Below are 11,668 nucleotides of genomic sequence, written 5' to 3'. Positions count from 1 at the left end.
CCTGAAGGTTTTTTTTATACCACTTTTAAACAGAAGGATGCTGTTGTGTATTTTAATGTTCAACACTTCAAATCTGCAAAATTATTTTAGTATAACTTTCTCACGATGGACCCTGCTGCCCCTTGATGTTCTCTCCCAAAACCAACAACTCATTTCCTCTTTCAATGCCAAATTGTCCTGAACTCTAGGGTTTTCTGTAAACACCTTACTTAGGCTACAAAGATCTAGAGTATGAAATTAAAATAATAATGAAAAAAATGCTTACCATTTTCTTTCTTATTTGTTTTCCTATGTTATTTCTAACCCACCTCCTTTAAATGTCTTTTTATTTTTAGTATAAAAATTTTTTATGAGCCCTGCCCAATTTAGAAAAATCTAATAAATATGCTATTTTCCTATCCTACAGTTTCAATGCATTTTGATGTTGATGGCTATGCAGCAAGTCTGGCAGGTCTGAAATACCGAGCAGAACCCAATCCTGTATTTAACAACATTGTGAGTACCCCACTTTCCACTCTCCGTGTAGCAAGTGCCACTCACCTCTGCTATTAGTGCTGGATAAAAGCTCTGACAGAGTTTTGCTCCTTTGGTATTTTCCAACTGTTTTTAAAAGTAAGTGTACTTATTTCCTCTCCAGAGACCATAGTTGTCTCTGGAGTTTACCTCTATTTTCTTCCATAAAGCCATCTATAGTTTCATCTTGATTTATACTTGTTGAGTGAGAGATTCAGATCTGTCTGACAGTTCAGTCAAATTCTTTCAAGATTTTTACTCTGTGAAAGGCTTTGATGGAAAAGAGTACATTTAAAAATGTTTTTTTAGTATCATTTCATGGAGATTAGTTTTCCTGGCTGGTATTATTTATAGCCAAAGATGCCTGGATCCCTTTTGATTTAGTTTAAAATGACTCCTGATATAAATGTCTTCAGGAATCCTGCCAAGAAGTATATTACTATTTCCCTGTCCTTTATTTCAACCAAAGGCTTGTAATTTACTTTTACTGTTTTGATTGTTTGTAATATTGATTTTTAAGGATTTGTAATAACATAAGTAAAATAATTTATAATAAAAATAATAAAAATTTATAAAGCAATATGATAAATAAAATATAATTTATATATAAAATGAATACAGAATTATACTCATTCAGAACATGAAAAACTTATGCAATAAATGTTTTTTCATACACTGTCCTTTCATGTGGCATATAGGTATTTAACTCTATCTAACAATGCAGATGGTCTGTGTGACCAGGTTTGATATAATACATGGTATTAACTCTTTTGTACAAATTCTGGTAGTTATAAACTTTATGCAATACTTCTTAACTTTCTTCAGTCTGTTTTTTTAATCTGTCTTCACGGTTGCAGAATGTGGAAAAAAAATTAAGGTAGATTTTTAGCTAGAAGAATCTCCATTGCCTAAGACAAAAGCAGCTAAAATTAAGCTGTAGGACTTGCTGGATTTTGGGAAGCCAAAATACTGCAAGCATTCCTAATTAGGGAAATTTCACTCAGTCATTTCCTCTTAGCTTCTGATTTTCCTAAAAGTGATTTTATGTGGAGCATGTTTAGATACTGTGGTTTTGTAGGAAATTAATATAGGTAACAAATTGCTATGAATGAATTATCAATGTACTAACAGAATTGTTCAGATTCAGGTACTTCTCAGGCACTTGGCATAAACAGAGCTGAAACTCTAATTCCTGAGTGTTGCCTGCTATTGCAGATTTGGTGTCCTGCTTTACATAGTTTGCACGGAGGAAGATAGAAAAAGGCAGCCTGGCAGCTGACTCCTTTGGGATTCCCTGCTAAAATGAAATGTATATTTCATTAGGCCATCCCAGGGAACAAAATTTTAAGTAAACATACATTTTAAATGAGTAAGCAATTGTCTACTGGGAAACTGTGTATGGAGCTTTATTGTTAAATATATATACTCCTCCTTCAGATTGGGGAATTACACACATAATCTACAAATAGAGAACATGCTAGTTAATTCTTAATATGCCTCTAAACACAGCCTTGAAATCTAAATTAGTAAACACTATAGCAAGGATGTTCTCTGCATAAGACTCAATTTCACTGCAGTAAAGTCAAAGTTCTCCTGTCACAGAAAGGTTTTTTTCGACATATAAAATTTACAATGGGTCTGGCTAGGTATTCCCAGAGAGTATATTTTAACTGGAATTGCCTGCAGTGGCTTGAAGGTAACAGGATATTTAGAATATTCTTGAATGGCATTATGTATTTGTCTGACACTCTTTCTGTAGCCATAATTCAACTTGTGTAAGAGTTTATCAGAGACTGGACACAGCAAACTTTTAATCTCTCTTTTTAGTCTTTGAGTTTAAAAGAACTTAAGCTCTCCTTACCTGAGACAGCTATTTAGGCTTCTCTTATTTTTAGTGAGAGAAATAGACAATTTTGTAATGTAGTTAAATGGCTTGTTTTCGATCTCTGCTCAGGATGAGATCTTTTAATCACTGGACTCCGTCACCTACATTGGCTAAGCTCAGAGACAGGGATGACTGCCTCAGATCTGCATGCCTGTCTCTAGCTGAAGTCACAGAAACTCTACCAATGCTGACTAGCAAGACTATTTTTCTTTGGGATGAAATCCTCTAGTTGCATCTATAATATTAATAATTTGTTAGAATTCAGTTTTGTTTTATATGTTTATGTGGGAAAATTGGACCTGAGTAATAAAGGAAGAAAATGTGATGAATTATTCAGTGCTTTTCTCTCTCTTCAGTTCTGTAGTTCAACAGAGCTATAAAAAAAGCCATTTATGTGTATATATATATTTGGAAAAAGTCTTTAGGACAAGGCAGAAACAGTGATTCTTAGTTGCTTTTTTACACTGCAGTTCAAGCATGCTGCTATAATATGTTTTCTGAATGGATTGTACCAGTCTAAAATAATAGATTGTTGGATATGCCAAAGGAAAAAAATAGGAATAAAGTAAAAAAATGTCTTCAGAGCTAGACCCTTCATTACTCAAAATCCTCTTGTATTTTTCAGAAAGTATTCCAATCTTACTGCTCTTTACCAAAACCAGCCACACTAGAATTAGCAGCACTCAAAGACAAGTTAGAGGGTCATTGCAAAGATTTTAAGGTATGCAGCACACCCTGTACTCATAAAATCAAAGAATCATAGGATGGCTTGGATTGGAAGGGAGCTCAGAGATCACCCAGTTCCAACCCTGCTGCCATGGGCAGGGACACCTTCCACTGGACCAGGTTGCTCAGAGCCCCATCCAACCTGGCCTTGAACACTTCAAGGATGGCTACATATAAAACTGGTTAGCCAGTGACAGTAGACGAATTCTTTTTTTCACAAGACTTAACAATGTACTTCTTTTATATATATGTGATCTCATATTAACAATAAGGGGCAAATATAGTTTCAAATGTGTTCATTCCGCTTTGTCTTTGCCTTGCACTGCTCTGTGAGTAGGAAAACAGGACACTTGGGAATTAGATGCAGCATGGTTTGACAGGGCTGCATTTAGTCCATCTTTCAACCAGGAAGATTCAGGGAACAGATTCCTCTGCTGTGTGCCACTACGGCCTTTGTGAGAATTTGGTGTAACATGTCCTCATGCAATTTGATGACAGATTGAAAGCAAAGCCATGGAACTACAGGAAAAGCACACAGGAGAGATAAAGACTTCATGGTGCCTTGGTTATACATTTTCTTCCCCTGACCCATATATTTTTTACATTGCTTGTATCAATACCCTAAATTGCATCAATATTCAAGAAAGGATTAGTCCCAAATTCAACAAGCTAGTATAAAATTAGAAGATCTAATATAAACTAGATGCCATTTGTTTTCTGTGCTGTTACAGGAGAAGGCAGTCAGTATTTAAAATGTGGGTAAATGGGCTAAAGGTCAGTCTATGCAATTAAAACTCATTAAAACTCAGTCCCTGGCTCAGTATAAGATTGGGTGATAGACTGGTCAGGTTTGGGCATGCAAACAGAAGCTTGCTTGCAGAAGTGAAAGTAGAAGACTGATGATACGGGTCTGACTGAGCACCAGCAAGAGGAAAAAACCTGCTGCTTGGACAGTTCCTATACCTGATACTTGGTTTCTTTTTCATTTTTTTCTTTCTTTTCCTTTGCAATATGCCAGCTGCAGCTTAATGGGATACTGATGTGGACAAGGATGCAGGTCTTACTGTTCACTGGACTTAAGAGTTTTCAGTTAAAAATGAAAGGAGATCATTATTGCTCATATATCTCTATTTGCTATTGCAACTCTTTTTCTGGTTGTTAGCATATTTTTTCAAGCACTTGTGTAAAAGTGTATTAGAGAGTTATGAAGGGTATGTACAGGTGAGCATTAATACATTAATAGAGACCACTATGTATAGTGTAAAATTTGTACTGAAGTTGATGTATAAAACGCACTTTCTGTATTCTAATCAGTGTATTTTCCCCCTAATACAGAAACAACATAAATTTAGCATTTTAAACAGTAAAGAACCCATGTAGGTCATAAGATGTTAGATTTCCTTCCTTGCCTTGTAATGTCTTTTATTTCTGAGCAACATGGCAGTAACATGAGATCACAAGAGCCTCTATATAATGTGTGCTTTAGCAAACAAAAAAAAGATTATGAATTTTTTGATCAATGCTCTTGGAGGTTTTTTTTTTTGCATTGATATTGTATTACAAATGATAGACTACAGTGTAAGTTAACAAAGGCATGTCTGCTCACTTCCAGCTGATGGTGTCAAAAATAACTTCCAGTGGCAGCATTTTGAATTGTACTGTTCTATGCTGAAATCTTTGACCTAAATATTTACGAGTAATTTGGTTCTACAGTACTCTACACTAGTGCCCTATAATAGGACCATGTAAGCAAAAGTAAACCATGATTATTCACATGCTCCTAGATACAGTGGTAATGCTGGGGGATGGGAAGTCTGAACCTCAGGATCCTGGACGTTTCTCACTTGCTCATTTTCTGTGTCTCATTCTCTTTCTGCAGATCAAACATTCCCTGAAGTGTGGTAGAAGGCAGGAAGAATGACACTTGCTAATTTGAATTTCAGAAAGCACCTAAACTTCATTCTGATCTCCAGGTAAGTGTCTGTGAGCCTCTTGGCTTTGACACTTGTTAAAACTTAATCACATTTTTTTTTTTGTGCCAAGCTACCTTATGCACTCCAAAGAGAGAAGCATGTGAGAGCATGTACTGGTGTTTGTGAGGGAGAGAATACTTCACTTGTTTGTTCAGGTGATGTGAAGTGAAAATATTATTCTGCAAAACAGATCAACTTACGAAAAAGGAGACGTTAAGTGACAAACTGAAAATCTAAAACTACAGGTGATCTGATACAGTTCTATGCAAGATGTCAAGAAGGAAACATCTGGGAACATGTAAATTACTAATTTAGATCAGGCTTTATTTTCATGTAGTTAGTCTCCTTCTCTTCCCCCAAACTGCTTTTTAAAAATACCCTCAGGCATGTCATGGGCTGTCTCAAAGTCCAGTCTTAAATGGTAGCTGTCAAAAATAAAGGAGAAGGAAAACAATGAACATATTCTAAATGTCAATGCTAACTAGATGAATTCTCTCTCTGAAGATCTGGGTAGCTACAGAGAAGTTTGCAACATGTTTTCTATACCGTGAAACTCAGTATTAGCCACCTAAAGGGTGTGTTTGTTCAATGATCAGTGACTCAAAATGAAGACTTCTTCACTGTTAGACTAACGTCTAACAAATGCTGATGACAGGAAAATATCTTCTGTCCTTTCACTTATATTTAGAAAAGAATTAATCCCAGTCAGGAGTGGGATGATTCTTTTAGGAGTATTTGAGCTGTTAATTTGGCCAGCCTGAATACTTATGGGCGATCTGCTGCATGATTTTACTGCAATATTTCATATACCTAAAGCCCTGTGCTGAGATAACCACCCATGTCCGTGCTGATGCAAGATTGACTCACTGTCCACTTTAGATGCCAGAGTAAGAATTTTATGATTGTATAAGAATGGCTTAATGAATGAAAGAGAAAACATTCCCAGGCTTCCTGGCAGGGGTACTGCATGGAATATCAGGCACAGTTGCAGTCAGCACTGTGGATGTGATTGGTGAAGTGGGGAAACACATCAGTAAATGCTGTGCCAGCCAGGTACTGGCAATCTGGTGTGGTACTGTGGAACAGAGCAGAGGGGTGTGATACCTTAAACATATTTTCCTTCAAATGATTACATGCAGCAGTCCCGCTGCATCCTGTGTACTTTCTGGAACAGGATGGTATATTAGCACTGAATAGTTCTGAACTGTGTGAAATATTGTTAGCAGTCACACTGACCTTGTCTAGGACATTCAAAAGCAGACTGAGGAGGGTACAAATGAGGATGGTTTGTTCTCCATATTCTTGGGGGACAGGAAACAAAAATGTACTTAAACTGTAGCAGAGAAGACTCTAGTGAGACATAAGCCTTTCTGAGCAGCAGTGAAAGAGGCTGCATGCAGGCTGTGAAGTTGTTGTCCTCAAGAATCTCTAACTTGGGAAAATACATCTGTTGTGTCTGCCATGTGGGGCTGAGCACTGCTGAGCCTGTGGTGAGGGCTGGCAGGGAGATGATGGTGTCAACACCCGATATTTGAGCTGCAGTGAACATCTGGGCCATGCCCAGGAGATGGTTTGACAAAAAATGCAGCTTTGGCTGAGTTTTTCTAAGGCTGACACCAAGACTTCTCTGTTTCTGTGTCAGTGGTCTCAGCCTTCCCTGACATGCAGCCTTATTTTATTAGCAGGGAGGAGTGAGGCAGATTTTGTCAGCAGAGTGAACCTGGAGTTGTGCTCCCTGACAGATATTCAGAGAGCCATCAGGAAGGGTTTGTTTACCAGAATGCTTTTCTTCAGTGATTTCCCACCTCGGAATGGAGCGTGATGGTTTTCACATGTGTTGTGAGCACTATTTATAGCTGAGCAGCAAAAACTGAGTTTGCAGCAGAACTGACACAGTCATTTGATGCAATGTATGATTTCTCCTCAACCCCAGACATAATAAAACACAATCTGCAATATACATTTTGTCTAGAAGCACAATTAATCATGGTGATTAATTCTCATGATTTCTTAGCCTTTTAATAAGGTGAAGAAATACTGCTTGACAGATAATGGGTTGAGGAAGAACATTTCTGAATCACTATTTTACTTACTGTGGACACATGACTTTGCCCCTTTGTGCCTGATGAAATCCCCAGGGAATATTCCATCTTTCTGAAAAAGCTGAATAAAGATAGATTCAGGTCAGGATATTCTGGAGATAAGAATGTGATCCGTACTGTGCAATATCACTGTCTTTTCAGTATTCCTAATGTGTATTTTTAATATTTTTGACATGCTATTTCTTACTATTTTTTAATCTATCAATGCCTACATAGCATATTCTGTTGCTCCTAAAAAGCACAGGCTTGTTAATGTAAAAACAGGGCCTTAAGGAATTTATGGTGTAAATGTATCTTGTCACTGGAGAAAGGCTGTGCTTGTGAACTGCAAACTGGCAGTGGATGGTGTGGAGCTACTTGGATGGAGCTTGGCAAGGATGTAACCCCTCCCCTTTGATCTGCTGGACATGTGTCCTGTGTCCAAATAAAGGAGAATGCAGGCTCATTCCCTGTCTCCATAGGTCACCAACCACTTCACGTTGTGATCCATGGATCAAAACCGAGGCCAAGAAAGTAGGAGCACAGGTTAGATCCTCTTCTTCCTGTGCCTGCTTATCCAGGTTTCTTTCTCCCCTGTGGCACACGATGCCTGTACCCCAGTGGGCAGCAATGAGTGTTTTGACAGGGCACCATGCAGGGACAAGAGGAGGAGGAGGATGCCCAGCAACTTGCCTGCAGCATATCATGCAAGCACTGACTGCAGCTCAGCCCTCAAGGATCTCATTCTTACTGGCAAGCCCTTATTTGTGCAGGGTGTTGTAATTGTGGTTTACAAACAGGGTGATTGAGATAGCCAGCGTGATAGCTGGAGCTCAAGGCTTGGTGCGTTGCGGCTCTCTTGAAGGTGTCATCGAGATGGTGTGTCCCTGCTGCCCACCTTCCCACCTTGCAGCAGCCTCTGAGAATCCCTGTGAGGGGAGGATGCACCCCTGGCTGTGTTTCAGATGTGCTGTGTAGAAGCAAGGGCTGCTCTGCTGCTGTTGCAGGGCAGGGCTGCACCCACCCTCAGGCTTGCAGACCCTTGGCAGCTGAGCTGGCAGTGGTGGCACCTCTGCAGTTTGCCTAATAAGGGGCCCTTGTGCTAATGAGCATCTCTTATCCTTACTCCAAGCACAGGCACAGTCTCTGTTTGCAAGTTCAGACACAATGTCAACACCCGGGAAACTGTGGAGAGAGCTGACACCATGGGGCCCGCACCTGGCTGTGACCCTGGTTTCTTCCTGTCCTTCCCAGCCATTCTCTGAGACCCTGTGTCTTGTGCAGGGTTACATATCTGGCTCATAACATCTACACAGCGTGGAGAAATGAGAGGATGAATGATGGATGACTTACTGCACACCTCAAACCTGTGCCCCAGGATTTTCTCTGTGCATACTCATGGGAGGTGCAGCTATAGAAGCTGGGAATGACTCAAGCACATTTTACTGTGCAGGCACACAGGGTGTTCTGGATCTTCTCAGGAGTTTTCTGTCTGAGTGTTGTCTAAGCTAAAAAGTAAGAGTTCTGTTTTTATCTCCGTGGGAGAATACAAAATTCAGATCAAGTCCAACTCTGTCCTTAAGCTGCTTACAGAAGCACACTAAATTTTCCTGACTTGAACAGGACACATGAAATATGGCACCAAGTCTGCATTTTCCATATTGAAGCAGGATCTAGTCAGGAAAAGAACTCAACATTTTAATAGGAAACAGGTACTTGACTAAGAGGGTGTGGTATGTGTTTGTGAAGGCTTCAGACTGTGTGCAGGCTGTGTTTCAGCAGGAAGGCTCCAGGTATGCATTTTCCATGTCAACAGGCATGTGTTTCCTAAATCCATCTGCCCACCTGAGCAAAACCTGCACTCACAGCCTGAAGGTCCTCTAAACACATCTTGTGTATTGCAGGATGTATAAAGGGTTTGAGTGGAATGTTGCTCATGAATGGATAAAGACCAGACAAACTATGGGAAAAAATGTTTGAAAGGAAAGGAAATGGCCTTCTGGAGGATGAGGAAGATGAGCAACAAAGAGACAGTCCAACAATGTGACATACCCAGAGGCAGCTCTAAAGCTCCAACACAATTATTCCTGGACTTTGTCATTTTGGCTGCTTTGGCATGTAGTCCAATAACTGGGAACTGGGAAAAATGATCAGAGCAGCAGTAGTTTGTGGTTTTGTATAGCTCGCCATAAGCTTTCTCATTCCTGAGAGAAAGTATGTGGGTTTATTTAAAAAAACCCAAACTTTAAAATCTCTCTCAAGTACTATTTTTGATGACATTGATTTTTGAGAAATCCTGCTGACAAAGCAAAGAAACTTTCCGAAATAATCTCTTCTCATAGTGCTATATTTTATGAGGAGTCTCTAGTAACTCACTTTTATTAGAAAATATGTACATACATAGATTTTTTCTAAATACAAGGATCCATACTGGCAAGTGTGATCTTATGAACACTTTTTCTAGTATACATTTACCATTTTGAGTAAAGTTGTGTGAAAGACTTGTGAGTTTTATGAGTGTACAGCGACAGGGACATTTGCTGCTTTTAACAGCAGCTGTTCTTTAGGAAATGTGTTTTATGAAAGAGAAGGACTTTCAGCTGTAGTGAGGGTAAGTTCAGCACACTGCCTTCTCACCTTTCTAGGACTTGGTCCTTTCCAGTTTTGTGTGCAGAATTTCTCTTGGCTTCAGTGGTTCTTTTCCACCCAGATGAAGAGGTCTGTTTAACAGTTCATGTGTGCTATTAAAGGGCTATAAAGAGCTGGGAATGGAACATATCACAGGCATAATTAAATATTCATATGTTATTTCTCTCAGAAATATTACGGTAAGAAGGCACAAAGGCTTGGAGGCTACAATGAAGTAGAGAATATTTGAATCCAGTTATGTCAGACAGGATGGGGACCACCTTCCCTCTTAATGGCCCAAGGTGTGATTTTCATTATTTCATCTGTCTGAGAAATTCAGAGGAGTGTCATCCAGACTGCTTAAAGGATTTGCCTCTGTATGGTATACTGATACGTATATCAAACCTTTAGGTTAGTTGATAATCATGCTTGCATGATTTAAATGTCATCCACAGGATGACATAACTAATGTCCTACTGAAAAGTTCAGAGTGGGAAAGAAAGTAAGAAGAAACAATATTCCTGAAATAATGGACATGCCAGAGCTACAGAATAGAGAAACTGATTTTATTTTATTTACTTTCTAATATGAAGAAACAGACAACTGTTGAACATGCAGTGACCTTAGAAACCAATGCAATATGTACCACTCACAAATGCATTCAATTTTGTGGGTGTAATTCATAACTAAACTTTAATCTTTTTGGACCAATTAAATATTGGAAAAGAAAGCTCTGGTCTACTGTGAAAAATTAGTGAGAAACCTGTATATATCCAGTTTCAATTCCTCTACTGTAGTCATTAACATACTGACTAGTTAAAGAGATTTTAATTCCTTGCTTAAGGTATTCATTTTACTTTCATTTTTCATATTCAACTTACATTATAATGCTCTTTATATATATATGTTTAGCACCACAATCTATACAGTGGAGCAAGGGTAGAAAGTTACATACTGTTTGATAATAATACAGTATTTATGAGATCAACTAAATCTAAAGTGTGCTCTGAAAGAGGAACGATACAGAAAACCAGTCCTCACTGTTTCTTGGCTGGCTCCTCCTTAAAATTCCTAGCAATCAGGAAAAATCTCCGTAGGCTATTACTCATTGCTTAGTTGGCCTTTCACACTGTATTATTTCTCTCACCTCTAACCTAATTCTCCCTTATTGCAATCTTTTCTGTTTCTCAGAGATTATCGAAAACAATTCATTGTCTGCTTTCACAAAAAGTCTTTCTGAAAATTTGAGAACTGCTATCAAACCTGCTCCTAGTCTTTCCTCTCCTGGATTTAGCTTTGCAAGCTCAGTTCTTGCAAAGTTTTATGCTAGAAAAGTTTTTTTTAAAATTCATTCATTCCTATTCCAGGCTCTGGGACTTTCTCCAGCTGGTTCATGAATTGTATTGACATGAGATAACCTGCAGTGGTCACAGGGATCCAGGTAAAGAATTACCAGCTCTGAGTAGAAAGGAAGGAATATTTTGTGTGTTTGACATAAAATGTACTACTTTTATGTGATACAACATGATTGCTTCTTAGGCAATTGTACAATTTTATTGATTGTTTGTGATCCATTCTAATTGCCACATTCTTTTTGCACTGTGTTTGGTTAGTCATTCTCCTTTTTATATTTGTACAGGTAATTTTACTTGCATAGGTACATGTGAATTCACTTAATGGCTTAGCTGCATTCAGATTTCTGCTGTGCACCAATATAATTTAAAATGTACATTCTGTACTCTGATGGATTTGAAGTCTTTTTAGCTTAGTGTAATTTTCAAGTGCAAAACACAACTTAATCATCAGCTGAATAATGAACATGTCATGCACATTCTTGCAGAACCTGACCTGATGCATCTTGC

The 11,668-nt window shown here is 38.5% G+C and overlaps 1 long non-coding RNA gene across 1 annotated transcript in view; it reads left to right on the top strand.

Moving 5' to 3' along the window:
- The first annotated feature begins 409 nt into the window (after positions 1-409).
- The window catches only part of LOC117005645, an 82,260-nt gene continuing 71,001 nt past the window's right edge, over positions 410-11,668 (top strand). The window contains exons 1-3 of the long non-coding RNA XR_004419861.1: positions 410-495; positions 5,004-5,097; positions 11,174-11,247. This is a non-coding gene — a long non-coding RNA (uncharacterized LOC117005645). The remainder of the gene's footprint in view (positions 496-5,003; positions 5,098-11,173; positions 11,248-11,668) is intronic.

Source organism: Catharus ustulatus, chromosome 1 (genome assembly GCF_009819885.2).
Source record: "Catharus ustulatus isolate bCatUst1 chromosome 1, bCatUst1.pri.v2, whole genome shotgun sequence".
NCBI classification, from domain to species: Eukaryota; Metazoa; Chordata; class Aves; order Passeriformes; family Turdidae; genus Catharus; species Catharus ustulatus.
The sequence above is the reverse complement of the archived record's forward strand: the minus strand, read 5'-3'. Positions and strand labels throughout refer to the sequence as shown.